We start from the raw sequence: 26,937 nt of genomic DNA, 5'->3' as shown, positions 1-26,937 counted from the left end.
ACAATCCTTAACTCTTTAAGTACCAAACTCTGAGTCCTAAAGGACCAGGCACTTTTTATGGATTTTACTTACCTATTTTTTTTCTTTCCGCTACCAAAATTATTTTTGCTTAATTTTTTTCCCCGTAACATATAGGGCTCTTTCTGTATATCTTTTCACAGACATTTCCCCGTCGTTCAATTTTTTTAGCTTTTCACCCCAAATAAATTTGATTAACATTTATAGTTTTTTTTGTTTTTTTAGTACATTTAAGCTAAAATAAAGTGCAGGAATGGGTTCCTCATCTTGTTTTGAATATCCACAAGTAATGAGAAAAAAAAAGCCACTTCGCGCTCTTTTAGGACTTAATATCTGAAAAGTGCACCTAACAGCAACCCGTGTGCTGGTAAGCTTTATTCTAAATTGCCACGCATACCGTTATCACACATTGTGCCCTTTTCAAGCATATGCATGGCAATTTGGAACAAAGAAGCCTACCAGCATACGGGTTGCTGTTAATATCTGAAAAGTGTACCAAAGTCCCAAAAGAGCGCGGAGTGGCTTTTTTCTCGTTACTTGTAGGTATGCAAACCAAAGCTTCTGGTGATCCAGAGAGACTTTCCCGGTTCCAGATGTCTCCCCGGTCGTTCCTTGATTGTGGATAAAGGTTATATGATTCAACGCCAACTTGGACGAGGGGTGCAGGTGGGATTCGGGTAAGTACTAAACGTTTTTTTTTTTTTTAAACACATGCATTGGGTTTGTCTCGCGCCGAACGGGGGGCCTATTGAAAAAAAAAAAAACCCCGTTTCGGCGCGGGACAACCCCTTTAATCATTGAAGAAAGCACAAGGAGCTTTTCTCACACTCTTCTTTCCTCATCTTGTTTTGGACGTTTTGATATATAATATGTATGATTTTGGATTACAGGGCACATATGGTGACGGTTTTCATTGGCGGGTCATTTTCTTTATGTATTTTTGCTTTATTTAATTTTTTTTTTTTACTTATTTTTGTAACTTATTTTATTCATCTATGACCCCCATGACATCCTATAACACCTCTGGGGGGGGGGGGGGGGGGGGTCATTCACATTGTCATTTTTATACTTTTCCGCTATAGCTGGGGCATTGGTAGGAGCCATATCCATAGGATCCCCAGTTACTGGGTAACATATTCCCCTATAGTGACAAGTTACTAACAGTTGAACAGGGTCTGCTAGGACTCTGCAGCTCTGCTATAACAGGGGGGCAGCCGGCAGGTCACATAGTGAAAGTACTAATTTCACTTCTCAGTACATAGTGCTCATTAAGTGATATGCCCCCTGGAAGGGAGAAAGCAGAAGCAGTTAAAAAATAAATAAAATAATCGCTTCTCCTTTGGGTCCTCTACTGTGTCTGACAGCTGAGGACTCGACCTGCTCCTGCTGGATTGCAGGAGCAGAGGCTTTAATCCTGTGCCATATTATTGCCATCAGGCAGGCTTAAAGCCCAGGACCAAGCGCCGTATTTTTACCATGCTTGGTCCTGAAGGGGTTAAACTGATATAAAGAATATCTTCAGCTCTCAAAGTTTCCATACAATAATCGATGCTGGTTCATTAAAACACATGTGAATAAGACCAGGCTTCGCAAAATGGATTGATATAGTTTCTGGCTGTAGAGCTACTAATGAACGTTTCGGTACATGTGACCCTTGCCAACTTTTATGGCTAAAATCACAGAAAATGACACATTAGTCAAGAGGACAGATTTACTTTAATTATCAAAACCAAAAAAAGGAAATACAGGGAGACTTCTCATATGCAACTTTTATTCCAAGTACCAAGCTTTCATGCAACAAACTCATCAAAAAGTTGCACGCTGTATGTTCATGTCAGATGCACATACCTTGTCTTTCGATATGGTGGGGAAGTGTATGGTGACAAGCCGGGGTACATACGGGTTTTCCCAAAAGCTTTTTCCATGACAAAACTTGATTGTCAATGACACTCGCGGAACTCGAAATACACGCAATAAAAAGGTTTAGGGTTCCTTCACACTGGCGATCAAGATATAGAGTGAAAATAGTGGCAAAATCGCAACTTTTTCCCCGCGATTTTTGAGCGTCATAACTGCTTTTTCCTCACAAAAACACGGCTGACACTTGCCATTCTCAAAACGATTTTGCCACAATTTTTTAGCGCGAAAGTCAATAGGACTTTCTAATGATAAAAGTGCATCACATGAAAAAAAAAAAAAAGCAAAATGCAGAAAGATAGGGCATGCCGTGATTTTTTTTTTTTGCAACATCGCAAATGTGAAGGAAACTATTGAAAATCATTGGTTTCATAATTCTCCACTTCCCCTCACTCTCGCGTCGCTCAAATGTGCAATTTTCACACAAGTGTAAAGGCACCCTTGTTTTTTTCTAATAGACAAAAAATAAAAATAAAGGACGCACCCTGCTAAATCCCCAACCATGAGAGGCCAGCTGAGAACAAAAACTTCAATGCACTTCAAATTTTTGAAGACTGAATATTGAGATTCTTGTGTTTTTAGTTCTGTTTATCCAACACAATTTCTTTATTACTTTGGCCTGTAGTGTTAAACACAATACTGGATCGTAATGGAATAAAGAAATTGTTTTGGACAAACAGATCTAAAAACACACAAAGAATCTCAGAAATTATTATTACTCAGAAAATAAATCCATGGCAAATCAGAAAATTCCATGACTCATCAAATTCCAGGTTTTCCATGACGCATATGAACCCTGCAATATGCCTCCTCAGCACTGGAGCAGCTCTGCAACTTTACGTTTGTGGACATGATGTTGGAGAAGTCACATACAAAGGGGGTTTCCCATTACATAAAAGTGTTTCACTACTAGTCTGCCATTCGTGGGTGCTGCTGACCAGGACATGTGACTGCTACAGACAACCACCGCATGCATATAGAAGGTCTTGTTGTGACTAGTGATTGGCTGCAGCAGTCACATGTCCTGGTCAGCAACAAGTTGTGAAACAATTTTGTGTCATCGGAAAACCCCTGTAAATTAGACTGATAACTGATAAGATTTTGCTACTGGAAGTAAAACAGGTTATTTACATGAAATAGCACCAAATCCGAAGTCAAGATTAGCCTAGGCAAACCTTTTAGAGACCGAGTGCCCAAACTGCAACCCAAACCCCACTTATTTATTGCAAAGTGCCAACATTGTCAGGGGGTGGGGCTTATCACAACACATGATTTTACCTCCATTGTTCTAAAAAGGACAGTGCCGTTTCAAAATAGACAGCGTGCAGATTTTGGCCGCCTGCAGACGGGCGGGTCGCATCTGGCAGCGGATAGGACATGCGGCCGTCTGCATAGGATTGCAGGCGCCCTTTGACTGTTTTTGGATGCGGAAATGCTGTAGAGTTTGCCATGGTAATTTCCACCACATGTAAACATACCCCAGCTGTAACAGGGGCTCCCCCAGCGGCGATAGTGACACCCCACGGCGCGCCCCCCCCCCAGCGGCGATAGTGACACCCCACGTCGCGCCCCCCCCTTCCAGCGGCGATAGTGACCCCCCCCCCCTTCTTCCAGCGGCGATAGTGACCCCCCCCCTTCTTCCAGCGGCGATAGTGACCCCCCCCCCCCTTCTTCCAGCGGCGATAGTGACCCCCCCCCCCCCCTTCTTCCAGCGGCGATAGTGACCCCCCCCCCCTTCTTCCAGCGGCGATAGTGACCCCCCCCCTCCTTCCAGCGGCGATAGTGACCCCCCCCCTCTTCCAGCGGCGATAGTGACCCCCCCCCTCTTCCAGCGGCGATAGTGACCCCCCCCCCTCTTCCAGCGGCGATAGTGACCCCCCCCCCTTCTTCCAGCGGCGATAGTGACCCCCCCCCCCCCCTTCTTCCAGCGGCGATAGTGACCCCCCCCCCCCGCCTGCAGACGGGCGGGTCGCATCTGGCAGCGGATAGGACATGCGGCCGTCTGCATAGGATTGCAGGCGCCCTTTGACTGTTTTTGGATGCGGAAATGCTGTAGAGTTTGCCATGGTAATTTCCACCACATGTAAACATACCCCAGCTGTAACAGGGGCTCCCCCAGCGGCGATAGTGACACCCCACGGCGCGCCCCCCCCCCAGCGGCGATAGTGACACCCCACGTCGCGCCCCCCCCTTCCAGCGGCGATAGTGACCCCCCCCCCCTTCTTCCAGCGGCGATAGTGACCCCCCCCCCCCCCCTTCTTCCAGCGGCGATAGTGACCCCCCCCCCCCTTCTTCCAGCGGCGATAGTGACCCCCCCCTCCTTCCAGCGGCGATAGTGACCCCCCCCCTCTTCCAGCGGCGATAGTGACCCCCCCCTCTTCCAGCGGCGATAGTGACCCCCCCCCCTCTTCCAGCGGCGATAGTGACCCCCCCCCCTTCTTCCAGCGGCGATAGTGACCCCCCCCCCCCCCTTCTTCCAGCGGCGATAGTGACCCCCCCCCCCCTTCTTCCAGCGGCGATAGTGACCCCCCCCCCCCTTCTTCCAGCGGCGATAGTGACCCCCCCCCCCCTTCTTCCAGCGGCGATAGTGACCCCCCCCCCTTCTTCCAGCGGCGATAGTGACCCCCCCCCCCCTTCTTCCAGCGGCGATAGTGACCCCCCCCCCCCCTTCTTCCAGCGGCGATAGTGACCCCCCCCCCCCCTTCTTCCAGCGGCGATAGTGACCCCCCCCCTTCTTTCAGCGGCGATAGTGACCCCCCCCCCCTTCTTCCAGCGGCGATAGTGACCCCCCCCTTCTTCCAGCGGCGATAGTGACCCCCCCCCCTTCTTCCAGCGGCGATAGTGACCCCCCCCCCCTTCTTCCAGCGGCGATAGTGACCCCCCCCCCTTCTTCCAGCGGCGATAGTGACCCCCCCCCCCCTTCTTCCAGCGGCGATAGTGACCCCCCCCCCCCTTCTTCCAGCGGCGATAGTGACCCCCCCCCCCTTCTTCCAGCGGCGATGACGACCCCCCCCCTTCCAGCGGCGACCGTGACACCCCACGCCCGCCCAGCGGCGACCGTGACACCCCACGCCCGCCCAGCGGCGACCGTGACACCCCACGCCCCCCCAGCGGCGACCGTGACACCCCACGCCCCCCCAGCGGCGACCGTGACACCCCACGCCCCCCCAGCGGCGACCGTGACACCCCACGCCCCCCCAGCGGCGACCGTGACACCCCACGCCCCCCCAGCGGCGACCGTGACACCCCACGCCCCCCCAGCGGCGACCGTGACACCCCACGCCCCCCCAGCGGCGACCGTGACACCCCACGCCCCCCCAGCGGCGACCGTGACACCCCACGCCCCCCCAGCGGCGACCGTGACACCCCACGCCCCCCCAGCGGCGACCGTGACACCCCACGCCCCCCCAGCGGCGACCGTGACACCCCACGCCCCCCCAGCGGCGACCGTGACACCCCACGCCCCCCCAGCGGCGACCGTGACACCCCACGCCCCCCCAGCGGCGACCGTGACACCCCACGCCCCCCCAGCGGCGACCGTGACACCCCACGCCCCCCCAGCGGCGACCGTGACACCCCACGCCCCCCCAGCGGCGACCGTGACACCCCACGCCCCCCCAGCGGCGACCGTGACACCCCACGCCCCCCCAGCGGCGACCGTGACACCCCACGCCCCCCCAGCGGCGACCGTGACACCCCACGCCCCCCCAGCGGCGACCGTGACACCCCACGCCCCCCCAGCGGCGACCGTGACACCCCACGCCCCCCCAGCGGCGACCGTGACACCCCACGCCCCCCCAGCGGCGACCGTGACACCCCACGCCCCCCCAGCGGCGACCGTGACACCCCACGCCCCCCCAGCGGCGACCGTGACACCCCACGCCCCCCCAGCGGCGACCGTGACACCCCACGCCCCCCCAGCGGCGACCGTGACACCCCACGCCCCCCCAGCGGCGACCGTGACACCCCACGCCCCCCCAGCGGCGACCGTGACACCCCACGCCCCCCCAGCGGCGACCGTGACACCCCACGCCCCCCCAGCGGCGACCGTGACACCCCACGCCCCCCCAGCGGCGACCGTGACACCCCACGCCCCCCCAGCGGCGACCGTGACACCCCACGCCCCCCCAGCGGCGACCGTGACACCCCACGCCCCCCCAGCGGCGACCGTGACACCCCACGCCCCCCCAGCGGCGACCGTGACACCCCACGCCCCCCCAGCGGCGACCGTGACACCCCACGCCCCCCCAGCGGCGACCGTGACACCCCACGCCCCCCCAGCGGCAATAGTGACCCCCTGGAAACCCTATACTTACCCCCTCCTCCTCGTGGAAGTGCCGCTCCTCTTCTGCTTAGATTCCAGGTGCACACTGTGTCGTCAGTGTGTGCTGCTGGATGCGTCCTCCCCCTGCTCTTGCGGAATCTAAGAGGAGATGTCAGGGGAGAGGGAATAAGGATCCTGGCTGCACACTGACGTCACAGTATGTGCCGGGATCAGCACAGCTGAGTGAATACCGGCAGGGGAGCCACGGCCCCTTCCGGTATTCACTAATGCGCCGCCGTCTGCGACTCACCACGTGTCATGTTCGGGTATTGTTATTATTGGGTTTACCCACTGGGGGGCGCCGGTTCTGATTCCGCTGCGAGATTTCGCAGGTGCAATCCAATCAGGTCGTGAACATGAGGACCAAAAGTCATAAAGAAAAAAGAATAGAAATTAAAAAAAAAAAAAAAAGTATAAAAATGAAGATCACAGGGCTGTAAGATCAGAATACACACAGGGTTTTACTTGTAGTCCAACAGTGAGACGGAAGTCTGCAGTGAAGTTATATACGCATTAAAAAAAACAAAGGGAAAAAAAATAAAACTGTGCCGCCGGCCCACCCAGCAAGCTCTGCAAGTTTTTCCTTTTTAAACTACAATGGGACCTACAGCACATGTTACATCTGTCATTCAGTTCTTCTCGTCTTATGAGACTTTCCCATTTTGTACACTAGCTAAAAAGCAAACATTGCGTGCAGAGACTTAAGGAGCCAATGTTAAGGTAAGGCTGTACCAAATACTGTTCTAAAAGAGGGTTCGGCTCATTAAGAACAGTAGAATAAACCCGGTTGTGTAACAAAGGATGAGGTTACAACACAATCAAAGCCCACAATACCCAGATTTTGGAAATAAAGTATAAAGCAACTACTAAACATGATGCTGCTGGTCAAAGAATGACCCCCAAATCAAAAGAGGACTTTTATTAAGGCTGGCTTCACACGGCCGGATTCCTATTGTGGGTGTCCGCTTGGAGGATCTGCAGCAAATCGCACATATTGAAAGGCATGTACTTTCACTGTTTGAAGTCAACAGAGGCCGTCAGACGCTGAGCGACGGCGCAGGAAATACAAATGTTTAATGGAAAAAAGAAAATCTGTACTGCACATGACTGTGTGAACCTCCGCAGTCATCCACATCACAGATAATTCAAATACGTGGGGTCGCCAACCGTCTTCACAGTTGGATTACGCTGCGGGATCCCACTCGCCCTTTGTGCAGCCAGCCTAAGGATTTTTAAAAATGGAGTGTGTCTTGTGTTCCCCATATGCCCTGCCCATTTGGAGCATCAACCCTAAAAAGGAGGACCCAGACTTTCAGCAATTCTGTTGGGTGCTAGACGGACAAAAAGAAAAAAGGAGGAGGTAGGGCACCACCAACACATACGACATCTATAAACCCTTTTTGGGCATGTGCTGTAATCCGGTGTGCCCCTGTGAACCCAGCCTAACAGTTCAGTCTACTTTCAACCAAGAATAAGGTAAGGAGACTTAAAAGAAAGTCTTAGAAGAAAGCCAATGACTGTGCACAGGACGGACAAAAATGTTGCATTAGAACTATGTGGACACCATTTTTCTTCCAGTGAAGAACTAATTTAGATTGATGAAATCCATTAAAACCTATAACTTGGTACGGTCTAGAAGACGAGCCACCTGTGTAAATGGACACTGTGGCACATTTGAATAGAAGTTATTATAAGCGATTTCCAGATTACATTAATTTGTATAAAAGGTCTCAATGTCTCATACAAATAGAATATCCCAAGCACTGAGGGATAGATAGCACCACATCCATCTCTGTGATGTCACAGTAATAACTTCTAGAAACGCTCTCCTTGGGCCTCAGGCAAACCTCCCTGTCTCCACCAGCTCTAATATCTCCATTTGCAGCAGAGATTTTTGGCAATACAACTGCAAACATACTGCAGTTTTGTCATAGAAATCAAAGCTTGCTGCAGAAGACATTACAGATTGCTGCAGAGCTCTCCGCAGGCCTGGAGCACTTAACTTGCTGTCCCTGAACAGATGGTCTCAAGCTAACTTGCGCTGTGAGACACTCAAATATGAAACCCATTCTTTTGAATGGGTTCACTTACATTAGCGATGTGGGAAACACAGCACGTTTTATCTGTTTGCTAGATCGACCATTGTTTTCAATGGGGTCGGCGGCAGTGGCAGACGCCGATCACAGAATCCGCGATTCTAATCTGGTTGTGTGGGACTGGCCTGGGGGGAATTAACAGATTGGCCAGAGCACAGATGGGTAAAGATACCTTTGCTCGGGATACTGGTTGATCCAAACTCGTCTGCTGTCAAGTCACAGTTGTTTATATTTCAACGCCTTGCAAATTAATTTGCAAGGAATTTCCCCTCCTTCTCTGCAAACTAATGAATAATCACCAGTTAGTAAAGGCAAATAAAGGACTGACTCCTTCGTACACTTCAACAACTTTTCTAAACAAACGTTTCTCCGTGTAAATGTACTTTATGGCCTGGTTAAGACGTGACGGATTTGCTACAGATTTTCCGTGTGGACTTCCGTGAGAGAAAATCCACAACATTTACAGTAGCAGCAAAGTGGATGAGATTTTGAATATCACATCCACATTCTGCAAAAAAAAAACTGAACAACACACCAAAACTCACACCAAATGGTATGGGTTGTGATACAGACTTTCAGCTACGGATCTGCTGCAGCCATTCAGCAGCAAATGTGTGAACATGTTCTAAGAGTAAGGAAAGCAATGTAGACTTGGAGCCAAAAAACAACAGAAAGCTGAATAGGACTGGTTAATATAAGACTGTCCCAGTTTTCTGCTTGAGTTTAAAAGGGGTTGTCCCGTGATAGTAAGTGGGGTTAAGCACTTCTGTATGGCCATATTAATGCACTTTGTAATATACATCGTGCATTAAATATTGGCCATACAGAAGTTATATACTTACCCCCTCCGGTGCTGGCGTCCCCGTCTCCATGGCGCCGACAGAAGCCTTCTTCTGCCTGGATTAGACGCGCTTCCGCAGTCTGCTTCTTCTGTCCCGCTGAAGGAGCCGATCCGGCATGCTCACGCCGCACAGGTCTGCGAGCACGCCGGACAGAAGAGGGCAGATTGCGCAAGCGCGTCTAATCCAGGCAGAAAAAGGCTTCGGTCGGCGCCATGGAGATGGGGACGCCAGCGCCGGAGGGGTAAGCGTATAACTTCTGTATGGCCAATATTTAATGCACGATGTATATTACAAAGTGCATTAATATGGCCATACAGAAGTGCTTAAAGGGGTTGTCCCGCGAAAGCAAGTGGGGGTATACACTTCTGTATGGCCATATTAATGCACTTTGTAATATACATCGTGCATTAATTATGAGCCATACAGAAGTTATTCACTTACCTGTTCCGTTGCTAGCGTCCCCGTCTCCATGGTGCCGTCTAATTTCAGCGTCTAATCGCCCGATTAGACGCGCTTGCGCAGTCCGGTCTTCTCCCTGGTGAATGGGGCCGCTCGTGCCGGAGAGCTGCTCCTCGTAGCTCCACCCCGTCACGTGTGCCGATTCCAGCCAATCAGGAGGCTGGAATCGGCAATGGAACACACAGAGCCCACGGTGCACCATGGGAGAAGACCTGCGGTCCACCGTGGGTGAAGATCCCGGCGGCCATCTTAGCAAGGTAAGGAAGAAGTCGCCGCAGCGCCGGGATTCGGGTAAGTACTATCCGTTTTGTTTTTTTTAACACATGCATCGGGTTTGTCTCGCGCCGAACGGGGGGGCCTATTGAATAAAAAAAAAAAAACCCGTTCCGGCGCGGGACAACCCCTTTAACCCCACTTGCTTTCACGGGACAACCCCTTTAAGGCCTTGTTCACACTGGCAACAAGGCTCGCGATTGTCTCGCTACAATGCTACAAATCGCATGTTTGTGAAGCCCATGCTTTCCTGTGGGTTACTTCACACATGCAATGTTTTGTTGCATGCGACAACCCGACACAAAAACCTCGCGGGTCCGGCTATATGCACGCGACTCGTGAGGTTTTGTAGCCCCATGTTTCCCTATGGAGCCTTCCTCTTTGTTGTATTGATTTTCACGCGGCGCAATGCAACTTTGACAGTAGGAAATCCAACTGTCAAAGCCATACCCCCCCCAAGCCCTAACTGCAGGAAAAAAATTAAAAATACACACACATCACCTAAGAAGCGCTGTCAGCCCGGCCACGTCTTCTTCCTGGTCACAGACTCTTATCATCTTCTCTTCTGGCAGGGGATTGAAAAATCCCTGCCTCCTGGAAGTGCTGGCTGTGATTGGCTGGCGTTTAGCCAATCACAGCCAGCGCTCGATGAACCAATCACAGACATTCATCGAGTGCTGGCTGTGATTGGCTAAGCGTCAGCGAATCATGGACAGCGCTTCCAGGAGGCAGGGATTTTTCAATCCCCGGCCAGAAGAGAAGAAGATCAGTGTCGGGGACAAGCTGCAGTGGAGCCATAAACAGCGCATCTAGGTGAAGAAAAGGATTAAAAAATAAGCATACTTCAGATACTGCTGATTTTCAGGGTAAAGCTTATATTTCAAGCTCCCCTCCCCCTTTCGAAAAACCTCACGTGTAGTGCTACAATGTCACGGTGTCACCGCAAGAACCCGCAGCGATATCGCACGGACCAGCGATGCGATATTGCTGCAATTTTCTTGCGGCGATGCCGTGTCACCCGTTAGAACGAGGCCTAAGGAGGTTCTGCAGCAAAAATCCCACAACCTACTGTATGGAAATGCTACCCAAACCACTTCCTCACCATGTGGTTGGGTTGAGATTTCTTAAAATCTCATCCACACAGACTATTGTAAATGAAGCGGATTTTCCATATGCGGATTCCAAAGAAAAAACATTACATATGGTGTGACCATACTGTACCTTACAGATAATGAACACACCAGAAGTGCATCCAAGTCTTGCGCGATTTTTTTTGCCCATGTGAAGGCAGCCCAAGAGTACTCACCACTATAACCTCTGGTTGAAAAACATACCATTCAGGTAAAATCTGCTCCAAAGATCTTGAAACATAAGCCCTAGCTGCAGTAAAAAAAAAATAAAAAATCCATCACCTAAGCAGTGCTGTCCGGCTCCTTGGTGGGTTTCTTCTTCACCTCCGGCACAAGTCTTCAGTCTCTGTCAACCCTTCCTGAATTGGAAAATCAGAATCCCCGCCTCCGGGAAGGGCTAGCCGTGGTTGGTCCACGAGCGCTGGGGGCTCAGCCAATCAGAGCCGATGCTTGATGAACCAATCACAGCCATTCATCCATTGAATGTCTGCGATTGGTTCATCAAGCACTGGCTGATTGGCTGAGCCACTGCGCTTGTGAACAAACTACAGCCAGCCTTTCCTGGAGGCAGAGATTTTGATCCTCCAATCCAGGAAGGGCTGACAGTAGACGGGTGCTGGAGGTGAAGAAAAGACCCGCGCCGGAGCCGGATAGTGCATCTTAGGTGATAAGATTCTTTGTTTTACTGCATCTAGTGCTTTTACAGTAGGATTGCCTACTGTAAAAGATGCATTGCCCAAAAACCACGTTTCTGTGCGATGTGACAAAAAGTAAGGCTCCGTAGGGAACATGGGCTAGAAGGGGGGAAAAAAAAACAAAAAACACACGCAAATCGCTGTTGTATAGAGCATGCCGCAATTTTGTAGTCTCGCAATGTAGCAGGCTACAAAACACTGCTTGTGTGGAAGAACTCATAGGAAGGCATGGGCTCTACATACATGCAATTTGTAGCACCGTCGCATTGTGACGAAATTGCGCAAGAAAAATCACCCATGTGGATGTGGCCTTAAGGATTCTCAACTCCCTTGGGTTTTCCTCCTACCATCTCTGACTGCTCTTAGTGTCTCATTCGTGGAGTTTACTTCTCTTCCCCTTGGGGTTCTTCAGGATCGGGTCCTTAGCCCTCTCCTCTTTTCCATCTACACAACCCACACTGGACAAACGACCAGTAGATTTGGGTTTTGATACCATCATTACACGGACAATACTTCTTCACCTGACATCACACCCTTGCTACTACAAACCACCAGTCACTTACTGTACGCTGTCTCTAACAATATGTTGGGAATTCTTGTGTTTCCGCCATTTACTGACTGACCTAAACCCGATATCTACATCTCAGTCTGTAGTCCCACTATAACTCCTCAGCAGCACGCCTGCTGTCTTGGGGGTCATACTTAACTCCGACCTTTCCTTCATTCCCCATTATTCAGTCACCTACTCGCTCATGTAACCTGCAACTCAAAAGCATCTCCCGATTCCACCCTTTCCTCGCTGCGGAGACATTATCATCACCACCATGCATGATGCAGATTAGAGAAAAATAAACGGTTACTCCTCACAAACAAATATCCTCACAAGGTCCGTATAGATTTCACAAATTGCAACAAAAGGAGTCCTACTGGATTCACAAACTTCACACACTTTTGCTGAACAAAACTATTAAAAACAAGTGTTTAGTCATTAATATCCGTTATTTGCTCATCCCGGTCAGTTTATTGGTTGTGTCTCTGCTAGTAATTTCCCACAGTTTCCCCTTTGATGTCAGAAGCTGGTTTTCATATTGGTCTCACTATTAACACTTATTTTAGGATAATATGTATTTTTGCAGTTTATGAATTGTATACAGTTTTTAGTTAATTGACATAATTAGTGTGATTACTATTGCTTTAATTCCATAGGGTCATATTTATGCATCTGATTTTTATGTTCAGACTTACATTTGTATGTATTTGCACTTCTCTCCTACCAATGTACTAGAGCTACAGTCAGTACTCGGTTGTACTCCCATCTTGCATGGATCTTTAGTAGCACAAGTTCCACTAGGTTTAATATCCAACTCATTTACATATGCAAATAACTTGCATTTTTACATATTTATTTTAATGGTCAACCTTGATTTTTTTTATTTTAGATCTCTGTGAGATAGTTTTAAGATTGTCCTATTGTAATGTCTATTCAGGTTATACGCTGATGAGTCTCCCTCGGCTTTTGAATACTTGTACTAAATGGACATTGTGATTTTACATTTCTTGTGTATGGCTTTAGAAAGAAGTCAGTCCAACTCTGAAACATGTTGCCTGAAGATTCCCTGACTGTCTGGCATACCGTGGTCCTCCATATCCCTTGCTTAAGGGGACACTATTCTTGTGTAGGGTCACCTAGGGCAGGGTGGAGCATTATTAAACACTGTCCTGTCCCAAATTGTGTGTCGAGGTGGAAAAAGGAGCCATAGATTTCTCTGTGTTAAATTCTGTATCGGTGAGTCTTGGCTAGAAGCAGCCTATATGGTGATCTGGACCAGATGGAGAAGAAAATTGAAACTGAGCAACTCCAATCAGAGAAGACATCACCTGTGATCACCGGAGGCATGTGCACTGTAAATACTTATATCAGTTCTACACAAGTGCTCTGCAGACCTATCTACCCCTATGTGGTCACAGTATCGGGGTAATAGTATTTGTACTGTGGTTTTTATTGAACAAGATATTAATTGTATTAAACCACTAAGTAGCAATAACGTTGGTGGTCATTGTGAGGCTGTATTATTTGTCCTTTGTATAGTGGTATTATTCATTTTGGTCTTTTGTGAAGCAGTTTTTACAGAACCTCCAAGCAGTTGTGAAACCAACATAACAGAGCAGTACAGCTATACAGCCTGAAGACCACATCCCCCAGCTCTTCCATCCTCCCAGCCGCCCCAGCTGTGAATGCTCCGTTCAATGACAGTGGCAGAGGATCACTGACACAGCTGGGCTATCACACATTACCCCCTATAGGAAGCAGAGATTAGGTAGGTCTTCTTTCCTGACAACTCACCCTGCTGCAGGTATATGGCTGGCTTTTGCTCACATATGTAACAGCAGCGTTAGTGACCACCCTATTGTATTTTTACGTCCTGCCACTGCAGGACGTGTATAGAGGGAGATATCTGCGATGTATGGAGGAAGGTAGCAGCGCTGTCACCTGTGGGCAACAGCCCAGTTTGTCCGTGCAGCCGATCGAGACTCTTAACACTTTAAATGCCGCTGTCAAATCTGACAGTGGCATTTAAATCCCCCAAACGATGTTCAGGGAAGCCGTGCAGGTGTCATGGCAGCTGGGGGTCTTCTGAAAGGCCCCAGGGCTGTCATAGCAGAATGCCTATCAAGCCATCCCCGAATGGTGGCTTGATAGGCTGCCTGTCAGAATGCAGTATGATGTAATGCTATGGCGTTACATCATACTGCATAAGCGATCCAAGCATTGCTAGTTGTTGTCCCCCAAGAGGACTAAAAGAAAAAAGTAAAAACAACAAAGTTTTATAAATTAAGTAAAAAAAGTTATAAAAGTAAAAAAAAAAAGCCCTTTTGCCATTTTATAATAAAAAAAATTCTAAATAAAACAAATACACGTATTTGGCATTACTGCGTCCGTAAAAGTCTGTTCTATCAAAAGGAACACATTATTTGATGCACAAAGTGAACGTCGGCCGAAAAAAAAAAAAAAAAAAAAAAAAAAAACACGTCAGAAATGCTCTTTTTTGCTTACCCTTTTGCCAAGAAAAAAAAAATCTAATAAAAAGTGATCAAAAAATCCTATGCATTCTAGAATGCTACTAACAAACTACAGGACGTAGCGCACAAAATGAGCCCTCACACAACTATATCAACGGAAAAATAAAAAAAAGTTATTGTGCGCAGAAGATGGAGACAGAAAATAATTTTAAAAAAATTAAATATCTTTAAAAAAATATATAAGTAGTACAGCAAAAAAAATAATATATACAAGTTTGTATCGTAGCAATCGTACTGACCCAAAGAATAAAGTTATCGTGTCATTTTTGTTAGTTTGTGCGCTGTAGAAACAGGACGCACCGAAAGATGGTGGAATGTCCTTGCTTTCCATTTCTCTCCACTTAGAATTTTAAAAAACTTTTTCAGTACATTATATGGTACAGTAAATAGCACCATTGAAAAATACAAGTCGATGGATAAATAAAGGAGTTACAATTTTTTAAAAGGGGGGGGGGGGGGGTGGGGGTGGAAAAAACGGAAATGGAAAGAAAAAAAAACAAAAAAAAACGTGCAGTCACGAAGGGCTTAATACGTTGTGTAGTATACTGTAAAACACACTACTACGTGATATAGCATACACCGTGGAGTAACATACCGTACACTACTGTAGAGGGTTCTATACATTGTATAGAATGTTGTTCAACACCATATAGCAAGCTGTACAACACACTATTATAAAGTGTAGTATCCAACCTAGTACACCATACAGTATCATATAGAATGCCCAGCACACTACTATAGAGTGTAGTATCCAACCTAGTACACCATACAGTATCATATAGCATGCCCAGCACACTACTATAGAGTGTAGCATCCAACCTAGTACACCATACAGTATCATATAGAATGCCCAGCACACTACTATACATCACATACAATGTTGTACACCACTATACAATATGGAGCATACTGTACACAACAGTATATACTGTAACATCCAACCCAGTGTAGCACACCATACACTATAATGAATGCTACATACAATGCCGTACAACACACTACTACATAGTATAGCACAATGCACTAAGTACAGCGCTACTATACAGTACACAACGGCTTACAACAAACTTCTATATAGTACAATATTCAACATGGTATAGAATGCCGTACAGCACCCTACTATATAGTATACAGCAGCCCGCACTATACCGCACATTACCGGAGCTCCTGCTGACCGCCACTCCCCGCTCTCTGGGTGACACTTCCCGGCTGACCGCAGCTGTGAGCGGCGTGTAACCAGTAGAAGTTGTGGCCACGCCCCAAGGACACGCCCACGCCACGGCCTGTCCTCAGCTCGTGTAACCAATGACGAAGCGTTCTGCTCTCCCACACGCATATTAACTTTTTCCACCCCACTTCTGCCCTAATCAGCAATTGCAGCACCCTGATTGGTTGTTTGGATTGGTTGGCGTGCACGAGGATAGAGTTACAGAGATGTGCAGGTGAAGCAGTGCTGAGCCGTCAGTGGCAGTGATCGGAGCTCGGGGCTCATGTTTATGCAGTACACATGGTGAGTTGTGTGAATATTAGCACGTGGTGTGTTATCTGGCGCATATTAAAGTGTGGATATGTGTGTATGCAGGTATGCGTGTTAGGCTACTGCGTGATGGTGTGCTAACATGTGGTCATGGGTGTATGTAGTGTGGTTCTTTGTGTATGTGTGGTCGTGTGTATGCGGTATGTGTGGTGTACTAGCATGTGCTTGTGTGTATTCAGTATGTTGAAGTATGTGTTGTGCAAGTGTGTGCTCCTGTTTATGCAGTACGTGTGTTGTGTGAATATGGCACATATTTGTGTGTGTGCGCGCGCCCGATGCATATTAGCGCATGTGTTTGAACACGTGCGGTGCATATTAGCGCATGTGTTTGAACACGTGCGGTGCATATTAGGGCATGTGTTTGAGCACGCGCGGTGCATATTAGCGCGTGTGTTTGTGTGTGACATTAGTGAGTGTTTGTGCACGCACTTTAGCGTGTGTACATTACCATGCGCACGGTGCATATTAGGGTGTGTGTGTGTCTGTCAGCGTCTGGTGACTATTACCCCGTACACCCACAATCACACGCTAACAGGCACCCCACAACCTAATATGCACTCCACGCATCACACACCCTAATATGCACCCCACACGCTAATGCACTGTGCGTGCAAACACGCATGCTAATGTGCGTGCTAATGTACACACCCGCTCAAGCAGATGCCCTAATCGCGTGCACACAAATGTGCCATATTTACACAACACACGTACTGCATAAACAGCACACACTTGCACAACACATACACAGCCTACACATACTTCAACATACTGAATACACACAACCACATGCTAGTACACCACACATACACAGAGAACCACACGCTTATATGCTCTGGCTACACCACACACAGCCTACACACGCAACCACACCACATGTACTGTATAAAAGCAACCCATACACCACATGCTAGCACACCACCATGCAGTAGGCTAACACACATATCTGCATACACACATATCCACACACTAATATGCACCACATGCTAATATGCACCATATTCATACAACACACCATATGTACTGCATAAACATGAGCACCGCGCTCCGATCACTGCCACTGACGGCTCAGCACTGCTTCACATGCACAGCTCTGTAACTCTATCCTCATGCACATCCAGCCAACCCAAACAACCAATCAGGGTGCTGCAATTGCTGATTAGGGCAGAAGTGGGGTGGAAAAAGTTAATATGCCCGCAGTCAGCATCAGTATGGCAGCCAAACAACCAATCAGGTTACGAATGGTGTGCATTTGGGGAGTAATATAGATATATGCCTCCTCCCCTCACGTGACCAGCTTTCGTTTTGTGTACTCGACTAGTGGTCAACAGTGAGCAGAAACACAGATGGATGCAGGATGGGTGACAGCAGAGACGGCAAGGAACATCACTCGTTACTACAGTGCAGCGCAACGTGCGGTTATCGGCCTCGTCCGTGGCATCTCTTATCAACTGTACACCCTCTAGTCACAGAGCCCTTCAGCCTCCTCTGACTCTCTAGTCACAGCGGCCATTAAGCGCCACTGCCCAACAAGCAACCCCCCCCCCCCCCCCACATGGAACTGAAAAGTCGCCGGCGGCAGCGGGGGGGGGGGGGACGGACACAGTGTGACAGCTGGCGGCCCCAGACTGCAGGCTGTCACTGCGGGGAGACAACAGTGTTGCGGGACACGGACTGACATGCCTCCCCGCACACAGGTGTAGGGCACCACGGGGGCAACTTAGGGGGGACTGTCAATAATACGCTGCGGGCAAAGACAGCATGAGGAGGACAGCAAAGAGGGCAGAGCGCCGAGGCTGGTGGGTGGAAAGGGGGAGCCGGGTACCTGATGTCACAGCGCTACAGCTCAGCAACGGGCCCTTTACACAGACGTGCACTTTTGCTTCATCTAGCACCTTCAGCTCTTGAGCCCATTGGGAGCTAGGGGTGTTCCTCATGGAAGGGTGCGAGTGCGATATTGGGCCAAGAAGCTTGGCTTGCCAACATGCGATTTTGACAGAGACGCGAAACATCCGTATCACATCTTGTATCTAAGCTACAGGCAGTACAACAGGGTACTAGAGCCTCCATGCCTGCCTGTATCACATCTTGTATCCAAGCTAGAGGTGGTACAACAGGAAACAAGAGCCTCCATGCCTGTATCACATCTTGTATCCAAGCTAGTGGTGGTACAACAGGGTACTAGAGCCTCCATGCTCGCCCGTATCACATCTTGTATCCAAGCTAGAGGTGGTACAACAGGAAACAAGAGCCTCCATGCCTGTATCACATCTTGTATCCAAGCTAGTGGTGGTACAACAGGGTACTAGAGCCTCCATGCTCGCCCGTATCACATCTTGTATCCAAGCTAGAGGCGGTACAACAGGATACAAGAGCCTCCATGCCTGTATCACATCTTGTATCCAAGCTAGAGGCGGTACAACAGGGTACTAGAGCTTTGCTGTTCTCCCAGTGTGTGTTGACAGTGTGACCGCTGCCTGGCTGCCAATCAGAGGCTGCAGTGTCACTGTTCAGAACTCCTGGCATCATAGTACCCAGGATGTGAGTGCTGATGCCAGGGGAACAATCTGTAATGCTTTAGTCTTTGGCAGGTAGTGGTCATCTGATTTCTGCTGTTGACAGAAACAGTGAAGCTGTGCACTGGATAGCTGGGGCTGACAATAGGGTAAGTATTGCTTAATTTGTTATTTTACAGTAACAGGATGACCCTATTAATGCCAAATCAATCAATCTTTTCAGTTCTTGAACTTACTTGTTGAACACGGTGCGGTGGGGCACCATAATAAGTCGTTACGCCCAGTTATAATGTCACAGGGATTTCCAGCTATCTTGAGTGCTCCCATGACAATGCAGAAAAAACGAATGTTACACTTCTCATACCCTGTGCTGTCACAGTTATCTGCTGTCTGGAGATGGGTTTGTAATAAACAAAGAATAACAGTAAGTTGACATTTGTTGCGTCAGACTACAACTTCTGTACTGTGACACATGTAAAACATACAAATGTGTTGCTGAATAGTATTTAAACTATAGTTGATATCTAGTACTCAAGTGATGAACTACATTAAGGCCTCATGCCCACGGCCGTGACCGACTCCGCCAGCAGAATATCGCAGTGGAGTCCGTCACAGTGCTCCCCAAAGACCCCATACTCGCCTCTGCCAGTGCGCGGTGACGCGGCCGGCAGTGGGCAGGGACGTGTGATACTTCCACTGTGCTCATAGCGGAAGTATAGCGTGACGGACAGCTTCCATTGACTACAATGGAAGCCGGCCACGCATTTTTCCGTGGCAATTAGAGCATGCCGCGGTCTCTCATGCTGCGGAATTCCGCTGTAGAATTCTACATCGTGAACATTGAGCTATTAGGTTCAATAGAACCTAATAGCTGTGGCAAAACGCTGCGTTAAATGCGGCAGAAATCTGGCCATGGGCATTAGCCCTAACATGGCTAGTTATTTTTGACTCCAATCGTGAATGAAACTAGAAACAAATTATTAAATTTGTATTTTCCCTAAAAATTCAGATTATCAAATATTCTGATCAGCCATAATATTAAAACCACTGAAAGATTATCTCATGATAGTGACAGTCATTAAAGTATAACAAAACTTTTGACATGTCAGAAGTTTTGATTGGTGGGAGTCTGGGTGCTGAGACCCCCATCAATTGCTAAAATGAACAGGCAGAAGTATTCAGTTAAAGGGGTTCTGTCATTAAAAACAAAAAATTTTATACTTACCTATTGCTCCCCAGGCAGCCTGCTTACCTCTTCTTCTTATCCCAAATCTTCTCCTGGAGCCGCTTGTCAATTCGGTCACGTGACCTCCAGCACCCGATTTTCTTCCATCCGGTCAAAAAGCGTACACTGCCTACCTTCCGCTTCCTTCAGGTCAATGTACGCATACGTCACTAGTGACGTGTGCGTACATTGTCTTGTGAGGAAGCGCGGAATGAAGGTAGCCGCGCGAGACAACGGCACGACTGCGCATGCGCGAGTTTGCGGCGCGCTCGCGCTCGCCTGGGAGCGCGGCACATGACTGCGCATGCGCGAGTCTGCGGCGCGCTCGCGCTCGCCTGGGAGCACGTTACACGTGCACACTCTCTGCCAATAGAAATGTATCCCTGACACTGTTGTCAGGCAGAATACATTTCTATTAGCCAATGGAAATGCAAGCTTCTGCTGCCTCTCGGCCAATAGAAATGTATCCCTGACACTGTTGTCAGGCAGAATATATTTCTATTAGCCAATGGAAATGCAAGCTTCTGCATATAAGCATATATATATTTTATTTATATAAATATATATATATAAATAAAAGTATATATATAAAAAAGCATATATGTGTGTGCATATATAAATATATGCATATATATATGTGTGTGCATATATAAATATATGCATATATATATATATGTGTGTGTGCATATATATATATGCATATATATATATGCACACACATATATGCTTTTTTATATATATAAAAATAAAAGTATATATATAAAAAGCATATATGTGTGTATATATATATATATATATATATATATATATATATATATATATATATATATATATTTATATGCATATATATGCTATCTGTATCTGTCTACCCGTCTGTGTCTATCCGTCTGTATTTATCCGTCTACATTTATCTCTCTATGCATCTGTATTTATCCATCTATCCGTCTGTAATTATCCGTCTGCATTTATCCGTCTGCGTCTGCCTGTCTATCCATCCGCGTCTATTCATCTATATGTTTATGTGTATATACACACATATATCTATCTAGCTTTATTTGTCTGTGTGTGTGTATATGGCGGTTTCAGGCGAATGTAATTTTCTTCCCATGATTGTCACGGCCGTATATTGGGACAAAACTAAGCCTATGATTACTGTGGTTTCTCTCTCGTTAATACTTGACCGAGAAAATATAGGACCTCCCCTATGAATACTATGTGCGTGAAAGATCAGGCCGTATTCCCACCATTTATTTTGTTTCTTACAGTTGCTCCTACAGCGGTGTGTGTGTGTTTGTATATGTATGTATGTATGTATGTATGTGTATATATTTTACACACATACGCACATCACAAGGCATTGTTCTTACAAGGCGCACTGCACTGGCAGACACACTCGCATATTTGCCATGCGAGATATTGGTTTGAGTTTCTCGGGCTGATATAGTGCTCACTTGTGTAAAATCAGCCACAGAGAATGAATTTAACATCACCAAAGACATAAAGCTATACATTGCCCTCTATTGTCAGCATGCTGTTATCCTGACCCCCAAGTGTCAATGCATAATGCATCCCAAGTGGCAGCGTGCCCACCCATATCACGTCTTGTATCCAAGCTAGAGGCGATACAACAGGGTCCTAGAACGTCCATGCCCGTCCGTTTCGCATTTTGAATCCAAGCTAGAGGTGGTACAACAGGGTACTAGAGCCTCCATGTCCACCCGTATCACATCTTGTATCCAAGCTAGAGGTGGTACAACGGGATACTAGAGCCTTCATGCCTGCCTGTATCACATCTTGTATCCAAGCTAGAGGTGGTACAACAGGGTACTAGAGCCTGCATGCCCGCCCGTATCACATCTTGTATCCAAGCTAGAGGTGGTACAACAGGGTACTAGAGCCTGCATGCCCCCTGTATCACATCTTGTATCCAAGCTAGAGGCGGTACAACAGGACATACATATATACATACAATAGGACCAGCTTTACACAGATGTAAGTGCAGTTGCGCACACTTTTGTGCACTTTTTTGTCTCTCTGAGGGCAGCCGCACATGGGTGTAAGCGTGGAACGTACATGTCCTATGCAGTGTGTAGATATATTACTATACATATTATATGTGTGTGTGTGTATGTATGTGTATATACACACACACACACACACACACACACACACACACACACACACACACACACACACACACACACATACATACATATATCTATACACACACATCTTGATACATATACGCATAGATAAATGTATATATACATACACTCATACAATACATTGCATGGGGAATATTCCTGTTTTTACCATGTGGAGTGACTACTGTGAGTGATTTTTATGAGTGACTGCTATGAGTGACTGCTTTGAGTGACTGCTTTGAGTGACTACAGTGAGTGGCTACTGTGAGATTGCAAGGAAGATCTGGAGGCCCTTGGGAAACTCTGGGTGTTCAGAGACCCAGGGAGAAACACTAGCAGATTTTGGTAGACTGCAGGCAGGACTATTCACTGCACTGGATGGGCGGAAGTAGCTTTGTGTGGGCGGAAGTGGTCAGCCCAGCAAGGGGTGCTGGGAGATGACCTCCTAGCAGGAGGGGCTGAAGATGTAAACAGAGCATGGAGGTGAAAAATGGAGCCTAGGTAAGTACTACTTCTGAAAAAAACGTTTTATATGTGTTATTTACCACAGGCTGTGCCAGCGGGGCAGATTTACTGGAGAAAAAAAATACAGATTGTAATGACAGAACCCCTTTAAGCCCTGTGGCTATTCAGCTGTCATTATGAACAGTGTATGGGGGCCATAGACTTTCTACACCACTACGAGCAGTGGTGGAAACAGCCAAACAGGCACAGCGCTCATTTATTTTAGGGATCAGTCCAATCCAGACAAGCCTCTGGATATTTAAAGCACCTTCCCCCACTAATGAGGTACCTGGGCAATTAGTCTCATAGCGTGAAATGGTGATGTAGTGTTCTGACTGCTCTCTTTCCTGGCTTCAGATTCTGTAAAGGGATTTCCCCATTACGTAAAATTGCTCCATAGTCACTCTGTACTTCCTGGTTGCTGCTTACCAGGACATGTGACTGATGCAGCCAATCACTGCCCACAACAGTGACCTTCTATAGCCAGTGATTGGATGCAGCAGTCACATGGCCTGGTCAGCAGTAAGAAGGAAATAAAGGGTGATTCTGAAGCGATTTAAGCAATAGGAAACCCCTTTAATGACCACGTTAATGCCGTCTGCTTCCTGCCCTTGGCCTGTTTCGTTGTTATAAAAAAAATACCTCCCGTCCGGCCCTCGGCTGTGTTCAACGACTAGGTCTCTGTCTATGCCTTCCAGTAGTATGGTACAGAAAACCTTTCCACTTTCCAGATTCTTACTGTTCTTTAATCATGTCTTTGTCTACACCCTCAGGCATTATTATGGTGATTCTGACTCTGTTGCGTCAGCAGCCACATCTGGTGGGGCAATAAAACCGGGTATCCCTCCTCCTCCCATGCTTGCTGCAAACCTGACACTTTTTTCGGGGGTATTTCTTGATCTCAGCGGCAGGGATGGATGTAAAAGGTGGCGCTCTGTGAGGCTTTGTAAGCTTGCTGCGGTGCCGCGGTCTCAAACTAAAGGCGCTCAACAAGCTACCTCTAGAACTGCAGGAAGGCGAGCGTTCCCGGGGCTTCTTGTAAATTACGTATTACAGGTAGAGATCTGAATAACCCCGAGCTCACACAGCTGTATGTAGAATCCTCTTGCAGAGGCCTGCAGCTGTGAGCCTGGCCGGAGCCCTGCGTATGGCCACGTAATGTACTGCGCATAACTGCATACTCACACAGGCGGTCATGCGCAGTACACCTTTTTTAGTTTAGATTTCCTGCGCTATTGTTAAAATGCGTATGGGCTGTGGGTATATCTTTGACCAAACGGCACAATGGGCTCTATGTTGCGGATATCCAGTAAAATAGAACATGCTGCGTTCTGTTTTCTGCAAGTGGATTACATAATTCCGCCCCTCTAATGTGAGCATAATTGTGTAAGCTGCGCATTTGATTGATCCGTGTATTACCACGGATCAAATGCATGTGGAATTGGCAATTCCTATCCGGTCGTGTGAGACCAGCCTAAGGTAGATCGCTACATTTCTATCATGTGATCGGATCTGTGAGGGGAGGTGAAACCACGCCCCCCCTGTTGAAATCTCCATGCTCTCAACTACGTTTGATAGCCAGGAGCAAGGAGATTTTAAATTACCCTGGCAATCTGTGGCTTTTGCGCATGCGTCTGCTACTTTGGCGACGGGCACGTGTGCGCAGAAGCTGAAGTAAGGTCCATTGATAAATCTGGGGGCCTTTGGTATATAATTTAATCTTCCCTCACGGATATGATCTGTGCAGGGAGATGAATCTTAAACTTTTAAAACTTTATTTTATGCCTTTTTTTTCACTTTACATGATTGCCGTTATCCATTGGATAACAGCGATCATGTGACCGGGAACCGCATACAGCGGCTCCTGGTGACATATCCCTGCTCTCGGCACTCATGCTAGCCAGGAGCAGTGAGTTTTTAAATTTCGCAGGCTCCCCGCTTTCTGCGCATGCGACCAACACTTTCCATCTGGCGAGCGTGCACAGAAGACGGCTTAGGTCTTGGAAGAACCAGAATGCCGCAGGACATCGCAGAGGATGGAGGTGAGTACTCTCAGCCCCCCTCATGGATTTGATCCGTGAGGGGAACTGAAACTTTATGCTGGGTTCACACAGGGCAGATTTGCTGCGGTTTAGCCGCGGATTGCCGTTGCATATCCGCACTGTGGCAAAACCGCTGCATTTGCAGTGCAATGCAGCACAAATAAGATTTGCCAAAAAGCTGTTCTCACAGGACGGATTTTTTCCGCACAGCCGCAGTGCGGAAATGCAACTGCGTCGCGGTTTTAGGCAGGGTTCACACACGTCGGATTCCCGTCGGAAATCTCGCGGTTTGGCCGCAGCAAAAACCGCGAGATTTCCGCCGGGAGAACCGCCGCGGTTTAAGCCGCGGCGGCTTTGAAGCGGTCCGGCCGCATGCTTTTCCGTTGCGGCCGGCTCTCCCATAGAGGAGAGCACGGCCGTAACATAAATAAACAAAAAACCGACTGTAAACAGACATGCTCAATCTTTTGAAACTGCGGCTGCGGTGGCCGCAGCCGCGGTTTCAACTGGATTTACCGCAGCGGATTAGCCGTCCCGTGTGGACGAGGTTTCTGAGAAACCTTGTCCACATGGCTGGCTAATCCCGAGATTAGCGGCCGCGGGCAGATCTGCTGCGGCAGAACCGTGGCAAATCCGCCCTGTGTGAATGCAGCCTTAAAAGATGCAGCATGTTCATTCTTTGTTTTTTTTCCACAGCCCTTTTTTGTCCATAGACCTCTATGGACGCAGCCAAAACCGCACCAAATACGCGACAAGAAGGAAAAAAAACGCTTGCGGATTTTTCCGCACGAAAATCCGCAAGCCCAAATTAACCTTTGAAGCGGTTTTGCAGCAGAAGCAGTTCTTCTGTGGCAAAACCGCAACGGAAAAAACGCAGCAAAACCGCGGCAAATCTGCCCTGTGTGAATCCAGCCTAACTGTACTTAACTTTTTTTTTTTCACTTTTATGTGATCGCCATTCTCCATTGGAAAACGGCGATCACGTGACAGGGGGTCGCTCCCCATGGCCCCCAATGAGAGCTCCAGGCTCTTGACTACCTATAGCAAGGAGCAGTCACCCGCACAGCCCCGGGACTTTATTCCTCAGTGAGGCCGTCAATTGACATCTCTGTGGAATAAGACCCATCTAGTGAGGCTGTCAAATGGCGTATCAGTGGTCATTAATGGGTTAAAGTGGAATTGGAAGCAGACAGCCTCCTGTAGTGTATTCGGTTTACTTTGCATACAGCACTGTGAAGACTCTTTTACGTATCCTCACAGCAGATCTGAGATTACATAACTTTTCCCTTCTAGGTATTTTTTACTGTAGCTGTTGTAAGAGGAAATCATGTGGTTACAAAATTTCCCAGTGGTGTGCACTCTCCCAAGTGTACGAGAAGTTCTCAAGATATGAAGCACGTGACACTCGTTACAGTTAGCAGCAATATCAAGTTGTATGTATGCCTCTACACTGTGTGCTAGAGTCCATTCACAACGCACAGTAATGCTACGGTAGGGAGGGGCGCATCATCTTTTGCTCTGTAGCAAAACCAATTTTAAATGCTTGTGGTTTTTGTAGCGGTTTTACAGTGATTTTTTTTTTCCACTAGCTTATAGATGACCAGCGGGTGTGTTGCATGATACAGAACATTAAAAACATCAATATCTGTACTGTGCACCACACTATCAGACTTGGTGTTTCTTTAACCCCTTAACAACTGCCGATAAGCCTTTTGACGGCCTATATCTGTGGTCTGTGTATGAAGAGAGATCTCGCGGTGATCTCTCTTCATACATGGTGGGTGCTGGCTGTTTCTTACAGCCAACACCCAGTAGCAACAGCTCCAATCAGCCATGCAGCTGATCGGAGCTGTTAACCGTTTAAATGCCCCGATGTTCGGGATCCTGTATGGCTTCTCCCGTGATGAGATCGCAGGGAGCCGTGCGGGTGTCATGGCAGCTGTGGCCTTCTGAAAGGCCCCAAGGCTATTATGGCAGACTGCCTATCAAGCCATGCCTGTAGGGTGGTTTGATAGAATGCCTGCCCAATCGCAGTATAATATAATGCTATGGCATTACATCATACTGCAGGAGCAATCAAAGCATCACAAGTTGTCCCCTTCTTAAAAATAAGAACGAGAAGTTTTACTAATTATTA

The 26,937-nt window shown here is 47.8% G+C and overlaps 3 protein-coding genes across 3 annotated transcripts in view; 1 reads left to right on the top strand and 2 right to left on the bottom strand.

The window, feature by feature from the left end:
• Window positions 1-16,084, bottom strand: part of LOC136625754 (membrane cofactor protein-like) — a 74,624-nt gene extending 58,540 nt beyond the window's left edge. The window contains exon 1 of the mRNA XM_066600221.1: window positions 15,995-16,084. The gene's annotated coding sequence lies outside the window, so the exon portion shown is untranslated. The remainder of the gene's footprint in view (window positions 1-15,994) is intronic.
• The window catches only part of LOC136625751 (C4b-binding protein alpha chain-like), a 603,882-nt gene that overhangs the window by 252,802 nt on the left and 324,143 nt on the right, over window positions 1-26,937 (bottom strand). The gene's annotated exons all lie outside the window — the stretch shown is intronic.
• TMDD1 (transmembrane and death domain 1) overlaps window positions 22,715-26,937 on the top strand; it is an 83,780-nt gene continuing 79,557 nt past the window's right edge. Inside the window, exon 1 of the mRNA XM_066598901.1 lies at window positions 22,715-22,755. The gene's annotated coding sequence lies outside the window, so the exon portion shown is untranslated. The remainder of the gene's footprint in view (window positions 22,756-26,937) is intronic.

This window comes from Eleutherodactylus coqui, chromosome 4 (assembly GCF_035609145.1).
Source record: "Eleutherodactylus coqui strain aEleCoq1 chromosome 4, aEleCoq1.hap1, whole genome shotgun sequence".
NCBI lineage: Eukaryota > Metazoa > Chordata > Amphibia > Anura > Eleutherodactylidae > Eleutherodactylus > Eleutherodactylus coqui.
This window is presented reverse-complemented; position numbering and strand designations above follow the sequence as displayed.